The sequence below is a fragment of the Tursiops truncatus genome, chromosome 17 (genome assembly GCF_011762595.2).
Source record: "Tursiops truncatus isolate mTurTru1 chromosome 17, mTurTru1.mat.Y, whole genome shotgun sequence".
Taxonomy (NCBI): Eukaryota; Metazoa; Chordata; class Mammalia; order Artiodactyla; family Delphinidae; genus Tursiops; species Tursiops truncatus.
This window is the reverse complement of record NC_047050.1, coordinates 10114067-10135138: the sequence shown is the minus strand read 5'-3', so window position 1 is coordinate 10135138 and position 21072 is coordinate 10114067. Positions and strand designations below refer to the sequence as shown.

General features: G+C 37.7%; 1 long non-coding RNA gene across 1 annotated transcript in view; it reads left to right on the top strand.

Moving 5' to 3' along the window:
- The window catches only part of LOC141276841 (uncharacterized), a 318458-nt gene that overhangs the window by 118263 nt on the left and 179123 nt on the right, over positions 1 to 21072 (top strand). The window contains exon 2 of the long non-coding RNA XR_012327020.1: positions 13155 to 13221. This is a non-coding gene — a long non-coding RNA (uncharacterized lncRNA). The remainder of the gene's footprint in view (positions 1 to 13154; positions 13222 to 21072) is intronic.

Below are 21072 nucleotides of genomic sequence, written 5' to 3'. Positions count from 1 at the left end.
CTCTCAACAGTTCCTGCTCATTCAATACAATGGGATTGGCAGGATACTGGTTTGACACTTTGCTCGACAACCCTGGCTATCTTAGCCAGACCATTGTCATAGGCAACAGCACCCTTCCTCTCCCAGGCCTCCTGGAAGGCTGGTGTAGGAAGGAAAAAGTTTTCCTCCACCCTTTTAGGGTCCCTGGCTGGGCCTGAAAATTAAACTGACAAAGGCAGATTAATAAGAGAAAAGCACACAAATTTATTTAACACAAGTTTTCTATGACATGAGAGCCTTCATCAGGAAGTCAAGATTCAAAGAAATAGTTAAGCTGAGAGTGTTGTATTAGGTTTGATAAAGAGTAAAACGTTATGGAAAAACATGATAGGACAAAAGGGCACAAGCTACGGGTAGTAAACTGGGGGGAAATGAGTGAAGTCAGTTCATTCTGATTCCTCTCAACATCTCTCTGTCTTCAGAGATAAGGACGCTCCTTTCTTTCAGGTACAGGGAAGCACCTCTCGCATGAGGGTCTTAACACCTGCTTCAAGGGAGAAGCGGGGATTCAGAGAGTCCTTCTTTCTTTTATTTTTATTTTTTATTTTTGTCTGCCCTGGGTCTTCATTGCTGTGGGCAGGGTTTCTCTAGCTGCGGCGAGCGGGGGCTACTCTTCATTGCGGTGCGCGGGCTTCTCATTGTGGTGGCTTCTCTTGGTGTGTAGCACAGGCTCTAGGCACATGGGCTTCAGTAGTTGCAGCACACGGGCTCAGTAGTTGTGGTTCGTGGGCTCAGTTGCTCTGCGGCATGTGGGATCTTCCCGGACCAGGGCTCGAACTCGTGTCCCCCGCATTGGCGGGCGGATTCTTAACCACTGCACCACCAGGGAAGTCCCCAGAAAGTCCTTCTTGCACCTGCCACTTCTTGCATTCCTTCAACTTAATCAGTATGCCAAGGTGTCATTGTTTTAGGGAAGCATGTTCTGAATCCCATCACTGACATGACAACCAGATAAGACTGTGCTGGCCTTTAAGAAATTTTAAAGAGGTGTAAATTATTTAGCTTGAAGGTTATTGTTTATATTAATTAGAGGCTTGGGGTCAATAAGAACGATCATTCAGTAGGTAGTATTCTATCCTCCAGACACAAGAGAGCAAAAATAATTTTGTGAAAACGATGGCTGTCCTGTAGTCCTACTCTGAAGTATTTGGTTGGGATGATTGTAGATTGTGCTTTGACATCAAATGTCAGCACGTGGCCTAGTGCCAGTTTTGAACCTAGAGCTTTGTTGTCCAATACGGTAGTCACTAGTCATATGTGGCAATTTTAATCCTAATTTAAATGAATGGAGATAAAATACATTCCTTAATTGAACTAGTCTTGTCAGGTGACTAGTTGGACATGATATCCATCTGCCCTTGGTGTCTACCCTATTGACCAGTGCAGGTGTAGAATGTTTCCATCATTACAGAAAGCTTTATGGATAGCACCGTTCTAGAGACTTCCATCCTTTGTCCCACACTACAGGGTTCCAGAATAGTATATAGAATCCCAGTGGCCATTTTGAAGAGTCGTATGCTAGCTGGAGCTCTGTTCTATTCCACTGTCCACTTAACATCGACATAGTCCCCCTGCAACACACACATACTTTTCTTAGGAATAAGAAGTATCCAAAGGCACTCTGTTGAGATTATGAGTAGGTGGGGTAGAAATGGATACTTTTTTCTTGCAAATATTTGTTGAGTATTTACAATACCGTATAATATGCTAGATATTGCAGATAGGACAGCTGTGGAGACAGACATGATCCCCACCCTCATGGTGCTAACACTGTAATAAGGGACACAAATAAAACGAAATACACACATCTCTAGGTGATAGAATTCCACTGAAGAATAAAAGGGAAAAGTCTGGGAGCACTGAAGACGAACCAAGTCATTTCAATTAGTCCACTGATCTCGTAATTCACTAGTTTTGGAAGTGTCTGGTATTAATCTTTTTAGATCAAACTGAAGACAATCCTCACAAACTAAACACATTGAAGCCTTTTATCAGAGAAAAGACAAAGTAAGAAAGAGTAGATGAAGCTGAGGAAGAGAGCAAGACGGATGCCCATTTTAAATAGACCCTCGGAATGGACCTTGGAAAAGACTTTCAAGAATTTAACCCATATCAGAAACATGTGGTCCATGTTTTCATTCATTTTCTTGTTCATTTATGTATTTAGAATTTTCTGTTTGGTAATGTGCTAAAAATCCTGAGACTAAAAGCACTTCAGGATCGACTTGATTTCAGCCTATAGCCATGATGTAACCAAAAGTGGGCTTCGGCTGCTCAAAAGCCACTAAAGAGACGAGGTTGATGGAAAGGAGAGTTTGCTTTAATTTGGATGCCGGCAACCAGGGGAAGGGCGGACTCCTGTCCAAAGGCTGACTCGCCCCACTGGCAACCAGGAGGCAAGAGGTTTCACAGATGAAAGGAGGGGGCTCCATGCAGAAACAGCACAGGCAGCTCTGACAGTCATCTTGAAACTGGTCCTGCGGTGGTCTGACCGGCGTCATCTTGATTGTTTTAAGTATAGTTAATCTTCATTTCCAGGATCGGTTTGTTCCCATTTCCTTGAGGCCAATTCTCGGAATTGTAGCAGCTCATGTCATGGCTACAGTCTGCTCATCATGTAGTTAACTTCTCCCACCTGATGGGGGTTTCAGTACCTATAAGACAGCTCACGGGACACGGCTCAGAATATTATCTATAGCCCTTGAGGAGCAACTGAAGGTCCTTGGCTTTGCTTCATGACTAAACTGTTATTATTTTGTCCTGTGTGACTGCTTTTCTTTGCTTCTGCATTTTCTTACTTCTCTGATTAATCTTATTCTTTGGCTAAGTTTTTCCACAGACAAAAGGCAGACTGAGGACACGGGGGGCGTAGACCACAGGGCCATGCTCTGTTTCAATGAGAGAGCTGGAATACCCTGGAGCTGGATCCAAAATTTGAATGCCCCTTCCACATAGTTAAATTAGAGAGATGGATAATCCCTGTTCGGTTATACTTTTTTACTTTTTTTTTTTTTTTTTTGCAGTACATGGGCCTCTCACTGTTGTGGCCTCTCCCGTTGCGGAGCACAGGCTCCGGACGCGCAGGCTCAGCGGCCATGGCTCACGGGCCTAGCCGCTCCGTGGCATGTGGGACCTTCCCGGACCGGGGCACGAACCCGTGTCTCCTGAATCAGCAGGCGGACTCTCAACCACTGTGCCACCAGGGAAGCCCCTGTTATACTTTTATGATGCCCACTTAAAAGCCAGAAACCTTGAAGGAAGGCTTGTATCCTGCCTTTGCCTGGTTCAGGTAGTTTGATTAACACAGACACTTGCTTGATCCTGAGGGTGGGATGAGGGGATAGATTTGGGAGAACATGGTGACTATCTCTAGGACTTTGTCTAAATGGGCATTTAGATTGTTAGATTGCTACATTTTTTTTCTGGTAAGCCAGAGGTAAATTGCCCATTTGTGGTCAGATGCAGTCTGGTGTCAATGTTCCCTCTTCCTAGACAGCTCTTCCAATAACTTCTAAATACATGTCTTCCTGAACGTTGGTGTTTCTATCTTTGTTGCTAAAAAATGCCTCTGCCCAGTTATCACATGCTTTGCTGGTTTTCAGTGTTTCTAATCCTGTTGTATTCCTGGCCTCTTTTACAAAATTAATACATTTCATTGATTTTTGTGACTGGAACACAAAGCACACGTTGATTTCAACCATCCTTGGACCGCACTTTAAGTCACAAGGCTCTGAAGACTTTTCTCAATCACATTTTGTTGTTCGCTTGTATAGGTATTTGATGCTCAACCCATAAGCCCTACTAGGGCAGGAATTCAGTTTGTTTGGTTCATTGAAGTTTCCCCATCACCAAGCATATGACCAGTTGACTGGCACATAATTTGCCACCTTCCACCCCCCCAACACATACACAACTGTTGAAAGGATGAACATGGGTGAGTCAATCAGCATGTATCATGACCTTTCCTCTTATAGCTTTTCAGAATTTTAGTAGGAGTCGTTGGAATGGCACTGTAGTGTATATTGCATATGGTATAGGTTGCATTCCTCTGTCCCGGGTATACTTTGAAAGAAGTCATTTTGTATTTATTTTCTCTTCTCTCAAAAGATAGGGATAAGGCTGGTGACAGTTTCTGAACAGTTTCCAGAAACTATGGACAGTTTCCACAGTTCTATGGATTTAGCAAGTTCTTAACTTCTCTGTTCCTCAGTTTTCTTATTTGCAATGTGAGAATGATGATGGTAACTACCTTACAGACTTTGTAAAATACAGTTGTGCCTGTGAATGCTCAGTTAATTTTAGTTGTTATTCTCTTACTTCCCCAAGATCGTGAGCCTGTTGCCAAACATAATAAATGCTTAACATTTAAATGAACAAATGAATGAGTGCATGGTGAACACTTTCCTCTGTGTAGAACAGGATTCTGTGAAAATTTTTTTCTCCTGCTGCTAGAATAGAAATGTATGGAGAAAAGGTACACATCATCCAGCATTCAGGGCCCTCTACTGCTGTGGAAGAGACATAACCCTGCACGAGTAATCTTTTGCTTCCTAAAAGGGATTATTTTATTGCCATTCATTAATTGATTCCATGCTGCCAGATTTTTGTATCCTTAGATGCATAAATGTTTATATTATTGGATGACAACAGTGAGAATTTCCCTACAAGAAGTAGATGGGAGTGGGTGCAAAAGTTTATTTTACTAAAAATTAAAAAAAATAAGAAATAATACTAAACATTGATAATAGCAATTAGCATTTACTAAGTACTGTGTACCTTTAGATATTTATAAAAATCATCTCGTTTAATCCGCAGAAGACCCCTATGAGATAGGAACCAACATTACCCCATTAAGATAAAACTAATATTTGGGAAAGTTAAGTAACTTAGTCAATGTCATGTAGTAAAATGGGTCTTTGGATCCAAGTAGTTTGATTAGGATCATGGCAGTTTAACATGATACTGTCATAGTTTGGGAGAAAGATTTGTCAGCAGTGTTCTGGTGCACCTGCTGTCTGAAAAGAAAAATAAAAGTTCTGATTTATAGCATTTGGTGATTTCCATGGTAGAAATGCTCCCAACATGGTCAACTTCAGTGAGCCAATATGACATCGTCTAGCTCCCAGAGTCTTGGATCTCAGCAACCAGCCTGAGCTGTCTACAGCACAGCTTTGGTGGAGATAACAAAGCCCTCAGAGTGGCTGAGGTCTTGCACAAGACGTTGGACAGTGGCAGGGATGTGATTAGCAGGTTGGCAGGATGCATGGCAGGGCTAACATTTCACTGCAGTGCACGTGAAAGAAAACTGAACGAATCTGGGCCAAGCAAAGAATGCTTATGGCCTTAGCAAAGAAAAATTTGAATTTATAATTGTTTGGCCGAGAAAACGAGGAGTCACTTGCTGAAAAGGATGTGGACTTGGTCTAGGGACTTAGGATATTAAAAACAAACAAAAACCTTCCTTATTAATCAAGATAGAGATTTGATGGCAGAAACACTTGCTATTTTCCTTAGTTGAGAGAGAAGACAGATAAGCCATTAGTCATATTTTCTACTTCTGTGAATTCACAGGAACTTTCCCCCAGAAAGGTCTGCAGGTGAATTAGACTATGAAAGTAAAAAGAGAAATTCAGGGCTCATTTAGTTACCTTAAACCATTTCTAGAATAAGATATGATATAGGTGCATGTGTATATATACACGCACACGTATCAGATATAGTTCATTAATATATGGATATCTGACAAAGCACCATTTGCTATATCGAAGCATCTAACTTCACATTTACCAAATGTCTGCTAGCCCACTCTTTCCAATATTTATCTCTTGGAAACAAACAGTTTGTAAAGTGAATGGAAATTAGCTGTATATGGGTGCTCATCAGACACTGAAGGGTACAGTTGGGTTGTAGCAGCTGTTGTTTTCTGGCAGAGACCAAATGGTTTGGAATGCTGCAGGATGAGAAGCTTCCTGTCAACTGGTGACACTTACCACAAGGGAGCAGAGGCCTTTTTACACCTGCTTTAATCTGCAACTTTAGGAATTCATTCATTTTTCTTACTCAGCAAAGTCTACTTTTCTCATTCACAAGAAAAATCTATGAACAGACTGCATTGCTCCTGCAGTGTTTGGGGAGACAAGTGTTTATATATATGGATGGCGGGATGGATGGAATTAGTTCCTTTTAAATGTTGTCCTGTAGTCTTCGGTTTCACCTGAACTAAGCCCTTGGTATGCGGAAAAAACATCAGCCTATGCTAGAGGAATCAGCATTTTCCCTCTTGGTATCCAGGAATGTGATCAGACTCTAGGCAAGGTGAAAGAAAAGTCAAAGTTAAAGGGAGGCACAATTGTTTCAATTACTTAGGATCTCACAATGTCAAAGTCATGATACTCTGTTTTTCAACAAATAGAATTGGTTTTAAGCCGTTCACACTCCAGTTCTTCTTGAAACACAAACATGAAAAATTGCTTCTTTGCGGGACACAAAAGACTTTTTAAAAGACAGTGTAGTTTTATATGAGATTATACTTCTCATTCTTTTACAATCGGTGTGTCTCTGCTTCCACATCTTCACCCATGTTAGAGCTTCTGAAAAGCTGAGGCCCACGTACAAGAAGATCTGGAAGAATGATATCACATGGGTTTACATGGGTCTGCTGTCTTTGGATTGCTTTATTTATTCAGACACACACACACACACACACACACACACACACACACACACATTTATTCTCCAATCAGGTGATAGTTGAATTCTGCTCTTGGTTTAGTCGTTAGAGTTAATGAACTTTCAGAAAAATCAGTGCCTAATTTTATTGTCTTTTCAATAGTGTCAGCGAAGATGCTCCCGAATTTATTCCATTCACTTTATCACATAAGCTGAGGAGCTCGTTGCTTCTGCTGGGCAGTTAGAAGGATGCCCGTAGTGTTCAAACTACTGTTAGGTATTTACATTATATATTTACTTATTTTTTGCTCAACACAGTCACCAAAATGGAGGAAAGAACAGGAAATCTGTACTGTTCAAAGAATAGCACTTCATGGTCTACAGTCAAACGCTATTTTCCAAGAAGCCATAAAATTCAACTCAGTTCCATTACTTTTTACTGAGCACCTACCCGGTAATGTGGCAACACTCTAGATAGCATCAAATACCTGAAGTCTAAGGAAGGTGATAAATTATCATTGCCCTGTTTAAAGCCTTCTTAGTATTTAAAGTATAAATGGGGACTTAAAAAATTAATCCTCCCTTTACAAAACTGTATCATTTCTCTAGCTACATAATAAACCCTCTTCGTCTGGTTTATAGGTGGCTCCTTTGTGAATATTTTGTTAGCTGCTAATTTTCCTTTTGAAAAAGGTATTTCAGGATATTAATTTTTCCTGTATATCGTTTTCACTTTGATTAATGAATTGAGTGGCAACTTTCACAAATGATTTTTAAAGACTTAATTAATGACCTCATGTAATGTGATACCTCAAAGAGTGGATCCAATGTCTCCATACTATATAAATTTAAAAGTTGTTGAAAATTTGTATTTGAATTCAAGTGTGAATATCACACAGGGCTTTTTTCTTCCTTTTTTAACACTCAATTCTGGACCTTAATATTTTGGTTAAAGACCTTAAAATTTTCCATTTTTCCATGTAAATAATAAATTGAAGAGTGTTACAGACAGACATATCCCTAATGTATAAAATGTTATTGTAAATGAAAAAGAATCAGCCAGCTCAATTTTAATATAGTCCCTTAAAGCGTTGTTTCAAATCTCATTAAAGTTATTTCCTGTCATAACAATAATGGAAGCCAGTGAAGCAAAATGTATTCACTTGAGTTGATTTTCAGACAAAACTGAAGATTGTGTACTTCTGATATCCATCTTGTTTGACCCAAATAAGACAAAAGTGGGGGAAGGGCTAAAGATGGTCTCATTTTGTCACCATCGGAAGTCTTTCTGATTCAGTATGCGGTCTGAAGATACTGGGCCAGATGCACATCTCATGGGAACCTTCCCATAGCTACATGATTTAGGGCACGGATCTGATGCTTTTTTAACAAGGTAGATCTATGGAAATTCAGATTTTTTGAGCTTATTTTATTGTTGTGTTGTGCAGTAGTAATGTGTGTTGGTTTTTAAGTTTAGCTTGAGGTTTAATTTTTTAGAAGTTGCCAATTTATTCAAACTTCATTTTGGTGGGTAAAACATCTCCAAATCGCTTGTTTTTGTAGTTTTAATTTTTCTGGTTTCCAGAGTATTTTCAAAAAATGCATAAGATTTCACTAATAAATGTTTTGATTCCGACTTTTACAGTTTGAAGCGATAATGTGTATGCAATTTATGATCAGCTTTTAAATGCATTGCTGTTCAAAATCACTCAACAAAATTTTTTGTTATTGAAAAGAACATGCCCTTATATTTACCCTGGGCTTTCTGCATTTACAAAATGCTTTCACATTAATGCCTTGAACGATGCCTGTTACACTTGAATGAAAATATAAATTAATTCATTGTCTCATTTTATTCCCACATCTACCCTGAGAAACTCAGTTTTATTACTCTTACACTTCAAAAGAGGAGACAGAAGTTCAAAAGGCACAAAGTTTTACTGGCAGAACTGAGCCCAAAAACCAGGATAAGTTTATCCCTAATCCAGTCCTGTTTGCTCTACATTGTTAATTAATAATATAAATTATAATACTTTCTTGCCTGTTAATGTCTATTCTAGACAATATAACATGAATCTCACTGTCAAACATGTTTTAAATTTGTAGGAATACCCATTCTATTAAAACGTAAGTAAAGAAACTCTCAACAAACATGGAATGAGTATCTGCTACACACAAGACACTGAACAAAACAGGCACAAATTCTGCCCTCTTGAAGCTTACCTTTTAAGGAGGGAGAGAACCAATAAAAGCACTAAGTAAGCCAGTGATGCAATGTGTCAGCAGATGGTAAATGCTGTGAAGAAAAAAAGCAGCAAGGACATGGGAAGGGTGCCCTGGGGCAGGTTGCAATATTAAAGAAGGTGGCCAAAGAAGACTTCACTTATAACATGATGTTTGAATAAAGATTTTTAAAATGTGAGGGGGTTGACCAAACTGGTATGTGGGTGACAAGTGTTCTAGACAGAGAAGATGTGAGGCTCTGGGATAGGGCAGACTGTGAGATAGAAGAATTATGAGGAGGTCAGGATAATTGAAGCACATGGCAGGGGATGGTAAATAATTAGGTCAGAGGACAGGGCTGGGAGAGGGTGGTGGAGATCTTGAAGGCATTGGAAGCTATTGTAAGGTCTGTGACTTTCACTTTCACTGAGATGGAAGTTGTTGGAAGGTTTCGAGCAGAGGAGGGACACCCTTTAACTTACATTCTTACAGGATTGGTCTGCTGCTGTGTTAAAAGTAGACTTGAAGGGATGCAATGAAAACAAAAAGATCTATTCAAAAGCTATTGGGATAATCCAGGTGAGAAACGATGATAGCATAGAAATAAGAGTAGTAACAATTGTAGATGGTAAGAGGCTGATATATTTTGAATGTGCCAATGATAAGATTTGCTAATGGATGGGATGTAGGGTACAGGGAAAAACAACAAATCAAAGATAACTCCAAGATGTTTAGACTTAGCAACTAATCATACTGGTTCGCCAACAACTCATATAGAAAAGACTGAGAAAGGCAGTTTTGGGAGTGCAGGGAGTTTGTTTGGACCACCTTTAGTTTGAGATGTCATTTAACCATCACAAGGACATATGGGAACAGTTTGGGTATAAGAGTCTGGATATGATCTACCTGATCCAATAATGTAAACATATGAACAAATTAGCATTTTCCAAGGTGTGTTCCTTGGAGCATATACATCAGACATTTACTAGAAAGGGAGTTCTACAGTCGATTATATTTGAGGAATCATGCATTAAACAATGTTAATCACTGAAAGCTTTTAATATGTAAAAAATGTGCATTGCAATTTTCTAGCATATGCAGCAGGATATAGCTTGCTAAGATTATCTCACAGTGGAATCCTTATTTTTAAAAAACATATTAACAAATGTATACCTTAAGAAAGCTGACCTAGACCAAATTAAATCCACTTCCAAAATATTAGCACTGTTATCCTTCATCTTGACCTGCGTCTTTCCTTAGTAGCAATGCTTTTATAATCACAGCAAAGTTAGAGCAGTTCTCCCTGCCTTCCTGGTTCGCTCAGTCTGCCTCTAGCACCATCACTTCATCTACCACAGATAATACGGAGGCACTGCTGATTCTGAACCTCAGAAACCAACTGATGATTCACTCCTTAGGTAAGCAGAACCAACCAATACAAATGGCTTTATTGGATGGTGGGACTGCTTCATGAAAAAATATTCTGTAGGTGAGAAGCAAAGAAGAGCAAATCTGTAGCTGATGGATGACTAAACCAAGAGAACAAGAGAGAGAAGAGAATTAGGTTTGCTTTTGCTCCTGGAGAGACAGAGACCACTAGATTTGTCACGGGGTTTTAGAAACCATGAGGCAAAAATGGGGAAGCAAAAGGCAAAGCAGGTTTTCAGCATTTGGTTTTAGATGCAGACTAGCTGACAGGATGTAGGGCTGAAAATGTGTTACGCATGTTTTAAAATTTTTATAAAGTTTATGTAATTGTAGCTGTTGGGTTTCACAAGAAGAATTTCTTTCCTATTTCTTACGGTTCCTATAAATTCCTCATATACTCAGGTCGATTGACTATCCTAATTCCTTGGAAAAGTTACTCCAAAATTGCTCCATTTTGAGTGAAATAATACAGCTTTATAAGAGATTGAGTAAAAGAGAGTCCTTTAGTACAGAATGATCAGGCAAATCAAATTCCACGGTGATTATTTCCCTGGACATATCAGTTAGTATTCATTGACCTAATTTTCTTCATTTGTGAATGGAGATGCTGAGGAGGAAGGAAGAGACAGAACACACACATACACAAACAGGGGAAGGTTCTGGGCTAGTTGACAGCCAGACCCTGCCGGGGCAGAGTCGACAATGACAATGAAATGATTCCTGTCCTCAAAAAGCTTATGATCAAATAGGAGGAATCAAATGTGTCACAAAAATAAGAATAGCAGGTTATGGGAACTCAGAGGAAGGAATGATCATTTTCATGGGAGCTACTGAGAAGTCTCCCTGATGGTAATCTGTGCTAAAAGTTATGACTAATAGGTATGAGATCACTGTTAAGAAATTGGCAGGATTAGAGAAGTTCAGGCTAAACACGAACAATAGCAATGTTAACATCTTTCTTCCCACCCAGCTTGAGATCAGAGGCGTCTATGAAAAGTCCTAGGATTTGGCTTGGGAAATTTCTCCATGTTTTTCCCTCTCTCCCCCACTTATTTATTCTCTTCTAGCTTAGGTTACTGTCCCATTTGTCACTACAAGAATTTTCTATTTCTGCTTAACCCATTCAGATTGACAATATTCCATCTAAATTTTGGTGACCTTTCTTCTCCAAACATTGCCTCTTGTATTATATTGCCTGATTCCCCACACTGCCCTGCTTCTGCTTCTAAAAATCTGGAACACCAGATATCCTAACTCCCATTTGCCTGGGAGGTGTAACCAGACAGGTGGCCACCAACCTGAGGAATCAGAAAGAGGCCAGAAAATCAGAGCTGTGTTCACAAGGGAACTATTGTTCCATTTGGTTGGAAATCATGGTAGGTGAAAAGGAATAGTATGAAACAGAGCTCCCCACACAGATGGAAGCTCTCATATAAAATCTTTGAAAACTCATTTAGTTAAAAATGTCAGACTGTTTTTTGTGTGTGTGTAGGAAGGGAGAGTATTTCATATATTTAATCAAGGAAGTAACATACTCTAGATTTTTCATTATGAAAGTTAATTTAGTGGCTATGAATAAAATGGATTGGCTGAGGAAGGTGCCCATACAATGATAGAACTTGGTCTGGAGTCATGGGATTGGGAAGACAGAAGAGAAGGAAATACGAGAGGACAGTTTTGGAAGTGAAATCAATAGGATATTGATTAAAAACGGGGCTGAGGAAGACACAGCAATGATATAATCATATCTCTGAGACATGCTGGATAACAACATGTGGCCTTGAGACTGAGTGGATGGGATTATTAAGGAGAAACAGGAAAGTCAAGAGAGGAAGTGTTTTTATGCCCAGAGGAGTTAGAGTGGTGAAAAGTATCCTCTATTTGGAATGAGAAGCTGAGATTTGGATCCCTTCGTGGACAAAATGTAACTTCTGTGAATTTATTTTCCTTAGCTAAAAACTCTCTTGCGGACTGGTTAAATGAATTATGTGAAATGTTTATGGGAGTTTCTGTTTCATAATTGGTGCTTTATAAAAGTTTGCTTGGAATTGAATTTCTGGATTGGGAGGGAACTTCACCCTAGCTCCCATGGGTTGGTTACCCTTCCTATGTTTAAAGATGTTCCCTAGCTTTTGCACCAAATGGCCATTCTGCTCTCCAGAGACAGAAAACCCTTGCAGGATAACTCCTTTGTCTATGAACAGCTCTGAGTGTAAACAATCTTCTGTACATTGTGAAGTGTCTTCCTAAAGAATCCATTCTCAAACCTTACTGTGCATAAGAACTGCTTCAGCAGCTTAAGGTCCCCATGAGATTCACATTGGGTTGATCTGTGGGTGGCACAGGAATTTGTATTTTAAAGAGTTTCCAAGTGATTCTGATGAGATTCTTTGATAAGCAATACCCTAAAACTTCACCCACATGTCTAATACGATTTTTAAAAATTGCTATCGTGTCTCCAGTGACTGTCTTCTCCAAGTATAATATGAAATGATAGCAGTTAAAGTGCTTTGAAAAAACAAGGCCTATAAATAATCTTGAGATGAACGAATGTTTTCTTAAGAAAACGGTGAAACTTCAAATAGTTTTATCATAATAACAGTTAATACTTACTGAAATTTTTCATCTGTATTGGATGCCTTATTCTGTCTGATGTTTATATTTTATTATTTCATCATTCTACAGTTGAAACTTAGAAAAGTTTCTTTCCTAGGGTCATAAAGTGGCACAGCCAAATTTCAAATGCATTTTATTGCCTTGTTTAAAAACTAAAGAGATGGTTTTTCCTTTTGTAGCCAAGAAAATCATCCAGGAAACTTATGGACGTAGTACCGCAGGAGAGATACATGTCCACATTTAAAGGTAAGCACAACTATTTCATCTAGTAATGTATTTTTTTCTTTTTCTTTTTTTTTATCTTTATTGGAGTATAATTGCTTTACTAGTAATGTATTTTTGTTCATCAGACTTCTCTTCGTTTGCATGGCTATTGTCATCGTGTTATCAGGTGTGTGTTAAACAATAAAAAATTGACTCCAGAGAAGGAGTCATTTGTCTTATCTTTTGGAATTATTTTCCTGTGAACTTAGCTTCCTAGAGAAGCCTTATGGGGTGAGCCTAGTATTGAAAATTCAGAGGGAATGGGATGGAGAGAGAAGAAAGGGAAGAGCAGCACACGCCAGACCCATTTTGTCCATTTCACCATTTTGTTCAGAGCTAATAGCTGTGTTCAGTCTCTCCATACTAGGTCTATAGCAATTAATTCTGAATCTACCAAGAGTTATTTTACATATGGAAAATTTTTAGAATAATATATGAATAACTGTCTTTTTACAATGGCATGCTCCTTTCTAGTCTTATGCTTTTTCAGACTTAAACAATATAGTGCCCTGAGTTCTAATTTTTCCAGACTGAAATATTCCTATTATGGTCATTATCATCGTAGGAAAAAAGGGACGTGTGGCTTTCGGTTTCCTTCACCAGCGTTTCTCAATCCTAGACGCAACCTAAACTCACTTGAAGAAGTTCAAGAACTAACGATGCTCAGATTTTTCTGGGACTGGCTATAATTAACTGAATCTTTGGTGTGGAACCTGGGTATATATTTTAAAGCTCCCAGGTGATTCTGGTGGGCACCAGAGTTGAGAACTAAAATTTAACTCCATGTTTAGAATCTATCATGAAATTGGAGCCTGCACCACATTTGTAAATGGAAAACAAAAACAATGACCAAACCAAAACCGAGTTCTTAGTATCTGTAATCATTACGAGAAGTACCGGCGATTGAAGGGTAGAGTGAAAGCTTTGCTTGGATCAACATAATAAATTCATGAAATTTATATGAGAGAAAGATTTTTAGGTAGAATGGTTCTCAGAGAAATAGAAATGCTACTCAGATAACCCTTGAGAATCTGAGGATAAAATTACACTTCAAACATCACCTAGGTAAAATCTAACTTTTTAATATCCTCGTATTAATGAAACTGAGTTTCTTTTAATCCTGATTCTGAAAAAGTTAAAATTTTACTTCATGTTACAATTTGGATCAATGCTCTACTTCCAAACAGAACAACTTCTCTTTAAAAAGTTTGCAAATTTCCTTAGAGAGCTGTATTTTTACTGAAATAACAGCATAATTATTGTCCTAAGTCACTTTTATGACCAAAGAAAGCTGAAAAATGGAAGCCCAAAGCGACATTATATTTTTTACTAATTCCTTCAGTTCCCATTTCCTTTGATATGTGGAGTCATGGTCACAACACATTATTTATTTAGCTTTACTTAAAGGGAGAATACTTTGATTTGTCAAGTACTTGATTCTTCCATAAATGGGAGGTTGCTTGTAGAACTGGCTTTAGAATTTTGGTTGAATGTTATTGGATCCTTTTCCTATGTCACCAGGGTTTACTTGAACTGAACGTAAGTGTGCTGGCTCTTAGACAGTGGTTCCTGTAGCAAACAGATCCTAACTATCTCAACATGCCAGTGGTATATTAATGGCCACTGTAAAGACACACAGCCTTGAATTACATTGATTATGGGGGTTCCAAGGAGTACCAGTGATTGACTCCCACAAGACTAAGGGCTGTCTCAGCTGTGGAGGGCATTTATTGTGATGTACTCTTTAAGTGGTCTCAACAGGATACCGTGAGACGAACATGGACTTATTTAGACGTGCTCTTGCCAAGAATGATTTCTAGTTTTGGTGTCGTTAGGAAAGGCTTTTACTGTTCCCACTGTCTTTTCCTCACATAAATCCTTGTCTCTGCCATCTGCTTTCACCTCATTCATTTTCAGCGAGAGGTGGTGTGGTGCCATTTGATTTCCTAATCATTAAGCTGTTCTCTTCTGGCCATAGGTTAGCTCCTTTCCTCCCCTCCCTCCCTCCCTTCCTCCCTTCTTTCCATGTTTTTCGTTCTTTCACTGGCTCTCCACCCTTCTCCCTTTCCTCCCTCTCTCCCTTCCTAACTGCAATTGCCGGCCACAATCAGACTATGACTTAGTTGAGAAGAATCTGTCGAATGCTGTTAAGTCCTCAGTACTGACACTTCCCAATTGTTAGGGGTTGTTTTGAAGGGCATAAATTGAGGTATTAGTTCAGAGTATTTGAGCTTCTTTCTTTTTTTCTGGTGCTTTTATCTAGTTTCTGACTTTTAGATCCTTTGCATCATTTTGTAAGGTTTTTGTAAAGTCATCCTTTGTGGAAATGTACCGCTTTGTTGAATCGCGTGGAATTTCTATTGATTTGCAGTTCCTTCATCTTGGGACAAATCCTCAGTTAACCTCGGATGATATAGTTTGTGTGTTAGCATTCCCTTTATTGTTTGCTATATATGTTCTCTTTGACGTTTTGATTTTCCAGTCTTCAAGCAAAGTTTTATCTTGAGTTTTCAGTGCAGAGTTTCCAACACTTTATGTTTGAATACTTTTCACCGAGATGACTTTTTTTTAAAAAATAAAATTATTCGTAATTGTATTGCTCGTCCCTTAACTGGTTCTGTTTGGTAGAGTTTACAAAGCATGTGACTGGCAGCTGTATTTCTCTTTATATGACTGATGGTCTGGATTTGCCCCTTTCTCTGATACTATAAACTACATCTTGGCTCCTGAGCTGTTACTGAAGTCAAATGTCTTTTCTATCTATTTCACAAGTTTGTTTTGAATCCTAAATGGTGCAATTATGATAACCTTTTTTTTTTAATTTTTTTAAAATTTTTCATCCTGATACATCATAAGTATTTCTATCAGCCCCCTTAAATGAAATTAATTGCTGCAGGTAAATAAATCAACTGCTTTCTAAGGGAAGAAATAGAAATACTGTTTATCCAGACTTGGGGGATATTAGGGAAAAATGTAAACTTCCACGAAGCCAGATGATGTCATGTTGTTCTCAAGGCAGATTCAGGGGCCGCCCTCGAAGCACAGAAATACTGACCCCTCTGCTGCCTCAGCCTCCTAAGTGCCCGTCTCCTCGGGCCGGCTCTCCCCAGGTGTGTGGGGCGGCTGGATGCCGACCTCGCCCTGCCACGTCTGACGACCATGATGCACCACTATCTGAAAAGAAGTATTTCTTTTTTCTTTTTTTTTTTAACATCTTTATTGGAGAATAATTACTTTACAATGGTGTGTTCGTTTCTGCTTTATAACAAAGTGAATCATGATAACCTTTTGTTAACGCTAAAACATTGTGTAAAAGTAAAGGATTATTATTAGCTGAAAAAAAGATCTTAATCAAATTTAGGCTTTTAAAAATATCAAACATTTAGTGAAATTATATCATTTGATGGAAAAAAAAAGGAAAAAGGGGAAAAGGAGGAAAGGGGGAATATATATAAAAAATTAGAGCAGTGAATGTGTAAAAGGTTAAAACATGGAGGAAAAAAGTCACTAGTACAATCTGAGACAACGTCTGAAAAGGAAAAAAAATTGGCAGTAATTCAGTTGTATAGTCTGTAATGACAAAACCATCATAAAAAAACAGAGAAGAAATTTATATGTGTTATTTTAATGAACATTTCTCTTTTTTTCTTCCAGATTTATTGAGATATAATTGACATATAGCACTGTATAAGTTTAAGATGTACAGCATAATGTTTTGACTTGCATACATCATGGAATGATTGCCACAGTAAATTTAGTGAACATCCATCATCTCATATACATACAGCATTAAATAGAAAAAAAAATTTTCCTTGTGATAAGAACTCTTAGGTTTCATATATAAGGTACAGCATTGTTAATTATCTTTATCATGTAGTACATCACATCCCTAGTACTTATTTATCTTATAACTGAAGGTTTGTACCTTTTGACTGCCTTCATCCAATCCTCACTTTTCCCATCCCCTGTCTCTGGTAACCACAAATATGATCTCTTTTTCCATGAGTCTGTTTGTTTATTTTTGAAGTATAGTTGACCTACAACACTATGGTAATTCCTGGTACACAGCATAGTGATTTGCTATTTCTATACATTTCAAAATGATCACCATGATAAGTCTACTTGTCATCTGTCACCGTACAAAGAGGTTACATAATTATTGACACTGTTCCCCACACTGTACATTTCATACCTGTGAATCAATTATTTTGTTACTGAAAGTTTGTACCTCTTCCTCTCCCTCACCTGTTTCTCTCATCTCCCCTCCCTCCTCCCTTCTGACAACCACCTCTTTGCTCTCTGTACCCATGACTCTGTTTCTGGGCTTTTTTGTTGTTGTTCTCATTTGTTTTATTTTTTAGATTCCACACGTAAGTGAAATCATCTAGTATTTGCCATTCTTTCTGATTTATTTCACTTAGCAAAATACCCTCTAGGTCCATCCATGTTATCACACATGGCAAGATTTCATTCTTTTTTATGGCTGGATAACATTCCATTGTATACGTCTACCACTTTATCCATTCACCTATTGATGACCACTTAGGTTGCTTTCATATCTTGTCTATTGTAAATAATGCTACAGTGGGTGCATATATCTTTTTAAATTAGTGTTTTCATTTTCTTTGGGTAAATACCCATGAGCGGAATCACTGGATCATATGGTAGATCTATTTTTAATTGTTTGAGGAGTTTCTATATGGTTTTCCATAGTGGCTGCACCAATTTATATTCCCACCAACAGTGCACAAGGATTCCCTTTTCTCCTCATCCTCGCCAGCACTCGTTATTTGTTGTCTTTTTAATAATAGCCATTGAGATAGGAGTAAGGTGATATCTCATTGTGGTTTTAATTTGCATTTTCCTGATGATTAGTGATATTGAGCATCTTTTCATGTGCTTGTTGGCCATCTCTATGTCTTCTTTAGAAAAACGTGTATTCACGTCCTCTGCCTATTTTATAATTGAGTTGTTTGTTTTTTTAGCATGGGCATTTACTGTTATAAATTTCTGTCTGAGCACTGCTCTCATTACAGGCCATAAATTTTCGTGTGCAGTGTTTTTGTTTTCATTCATTGCAAAGTATTCTCTAACTTTCCCTGAGATTTCTTCAACGGATTTGTTGTTCAAGAGTGTGTTTAATTTTAACATATTTATGAATTTTCCAGATTTTCTTTCTTTTTTAAATTTATTTTTGTCTGCGTTGGGTCTTTGTTGTTGCTGGCGGGCTTTCTCTAGTTGCAGCGAGCGGGGGCTACTCTTCATTGTGGTGCGTGGGCTTTTCATTGCGGTGGCTTCTCTTGCTGCGGAGCACAGGCTCTAGGCGTGTGGGCTTCAGTAGTTGTGGCACGTGGGCTCTAGAGCACAGGCTCAGTAGTTGTGGCGCACGGGCTTAGTTGCTCCACGGCATGTGGAATCTTCCCGGACCAGAGCTTGAACCCGTGTCCCCTGCATTGGCAGGCGGATTCTTAACCACTAAGCCACGAGGGAAGCCCTAGATTTTCTTTTTTTATTGACCTTTAATTTCATTCCATTGTGGTCAGAAAATTTATATGATTCAATCTTTTTAAATTTATTGAACCTTATTTTGTGGCCTAACATATGGTATATCCTGGAAGATATTCTCACGTGCACTAGAGAAGAATGTGTATTTTGCTGTTGTTGGAAGGAATGAACGTTCTCTATTTGTCTGTTAAATCTAATTGATTTATAGTCTTGTTGTCTTCTATTTCCCTGTCCTTTTTTTCTTGTCTAGTTGGTCTATGCATTATTTAAAGTGAGGTTTTGAAGTCTTCAGCTATTATTTTCAAACTTTCAATTTCTCCCTTTAAATTTATCAGGTTTTGCTTTGTATCATTTGGTGAGATTGTTAGGTGAGATGTATTTTTATAACTGTTATATCATCTTGATGTATTGTCCACTTTATCATTATATAATATTTTTCTTTGTCTCATAACCATTTTTGTCTTAAAGTCTCTTTTATCTGATATTAATTAAGCCACTCTGTCTCTGTTTTAGTACTGTTTGCATGGATGATCTTTTATGGTCTTTTTATTTCCACCTATTGGTGTCCTTGGATCTAAACTAATCTCTGTAGACTACATTTAAAAATGTAGATCATTTTTAAAATCAATTATTCCAATCTCTGTCTTTTAATTGTAGATTTTAATCCATTTACATTTAAAGTTGTTACTAATAAGGAAGAACTTACTTGTACCATTTTGCTAATCATTTTCCCAATGCCATATCTATTTTTGTTCTTTACTTCCTCCAGTATTGCCTTCTTTTGTGATTAATTGAATTTTTTCTAATGTTTCATTTTGATTTTCTTCCCATTCCTTTACTGAATATTTTTAAGTTATTTTCTTAGTGGTTGCCCTTTAACATTTTAATGCAATTAATATTTTAATTTATAACAATCTAGTTCAAATTAATACTTAATTGAATTTAGGTTCAAGAGTATACAAAATCTTTGCTGATATAGCTCTCAATAGATACAAAATCGTATATAGCTCTAAACTCCCTTTTCATTGTTGTCACAAATTACCCCTTTGTACATTGTTTGCCTTTCAGTGTAGATCTGTATCTTATTGTCTTATGTAGTTATATGTTATATCACATAGGAAAATAAAATGTTATAAACCAAACCAAAAATATAGTAATACTGAGTATACCTATGTAGTTACCTTTATTGGTGTTCTTTATTTCTTCCTATGGATTCAAAAAACTGTCTAGTGCCCTTTCAGACTGAAGGACTCCCATTAGCATTTCTTATAGGGAACTTCTACTAGTGGTGAACTTTCTCATTTTTTTTTGGCAGTGTCTTAATTTCTTCATTTTTGAAAGATAGTTTTGCCAGATATAGAATTATTGGTTAACAGTTTTTTTGTTCTTTCAGGACTTTGAATATGTCATCACACTGCTTCCTAGCCTTCATGGTTTCTAATTAGAAATCAGTTGTTAACCTTATTGAAGTTCCCTTGTACATGATGAATCTCTTCTCTCTTGTTGCTTTCAGATTCTTGTGTGTCTGTGTGTGTGTGTGTGTGTATATGCACCTGGATGTTGATGGTTTGATTATAATGTGTCTCAGTGTAAATGTCTTTAAATTTCTCCTATTTGGATTTGTTGAGCTTCTTAGATGTGTAGATTTATATATTTCATCAAATTTGGGAAGTTTTCAGCAATTATTATTCAAATATTCTTCTTCTCTTCTCCCACTAAGATTCCTATTATGTGTATGAGGGTACACTTTAGGAGCTTTGACCTGTCTCTTGGCTCTGTTCATTTTCCTTTTTCTTTTCCTTTTCTGTTCCTCAGACTAAATGACCTCCATTGACCTGTCTGAAGTTTACTGATTATTTTATCTGCTCAAGTCTGCGGTTGAAAGTTTCTAGTAAAATTTTCATTTCAATTATTGTACTTTTCAACACTAGGATCTCTATTTGATTCCTTCTTATAATTTATATCTCTTTATTGATATTCTTTATTTGATGAGACAGATTTCTAATGATTTGCTTTAGATATCTGTATGTGGCTTCTTTGAGCTCTTTGGATATATTTAAAATACTTGATTTAAAGTCTTTGTTTAATAAGTCTGGTGTCTGGGCTTCTTCAGGAATAGTTTCAAGTAATTTCTTTTTTTCCTTTTTATGGGCTATACTTTCATGTTTTTTTGTACAAATTGTAATATTTTGTTTAAAACTGGACATTCTGAATATTATAATATAATAAATCTGGAGATCAGATTCTCCCTCCTTCCCAAGGCTTTTTGTTGCTACTTGTTGGAGTAGTTGCTGTTTGTTTGTATGGTGATTTTTCTGTACTGATTTT